A 547-nucleotide genomic window follows, 5' to 3' on the forward strand; every position below is an offset into this window, starting at 1 on the left:
TGGTAATTTTGCCACCTGAGGATAAAATTGGAATATTGAAAGAAGTTTTTGATCAAGATTGATCACATTTGACTCATTGGAGTATAATTTAAGGTTGATAAGTGAAAAAGTTATAATTTCAGTATTTTTGGAATATAGGGGCAAAATGGTAATTTTGCCACCCCATGGGCAAAATAGTAATTTTTCACCACCAGGACACTTGTCCAGCACATGGTCTTCCCTTATCCTTATTTTGACCTTTGACTAATCATGTGGTGGAGATAAAAGGTTTAAAATTTTTAAAGTTTTAAAAATAGACCAATGGAAACATGCCACGTGTCAGACAAGAATATTTTATTATTTTTCATTAAAATCAGCCCATATTTATCCCATTCTTCTTCTCCATATTCGGCCAAGACAAAAGGAAAGAAAGGAAAAACAAGAACAAAACCTAGGTGGAGGATTTCAAGAGAAAAAGTGTGGAAAATCAAGGAAAACAAGTGAAAAAGGTAGGATTTTTCAATTTAAACTTGAAATCTATTTTCCTTAAGCATTTCTCCTTATTTTT

The 547-nt window shown here is 32.0% G+C and overlaps 1 long non-coding RNA gene across 1 annotated transcript in view; it reads left to right on the forward strand.

The window, feature by feature from the left end:
* The window catches only part of LOC108662909, a 1,872-nt gene continuing 1,775 nt past the window's right edge, over positions 451-547 (forward strand). Inside the window, exon 1 of the long non-coding RNA XR_001928769.1 lies at positions 451-488. This is a non-coding gene — a long non-coding RNA (uncharacterized LOC108662909). The remainder of the gene's footprint in view (positions 489-547) is intronic.

This window comes from Theobroma cacao, chromosome 7, assembly GCF_000208745.1.
Source record: "Theobroma cacao cultivar B97-61/B2 chromosome 7, Criollo_cocoa_genome_V2, whole genome shotgun sequence".
NCBI lineage: Eukaryota > Viridiplantae > Streptophyta > Magnoliopsida > Malvales > Malvaceae > Theobroma > Theobroma cacao.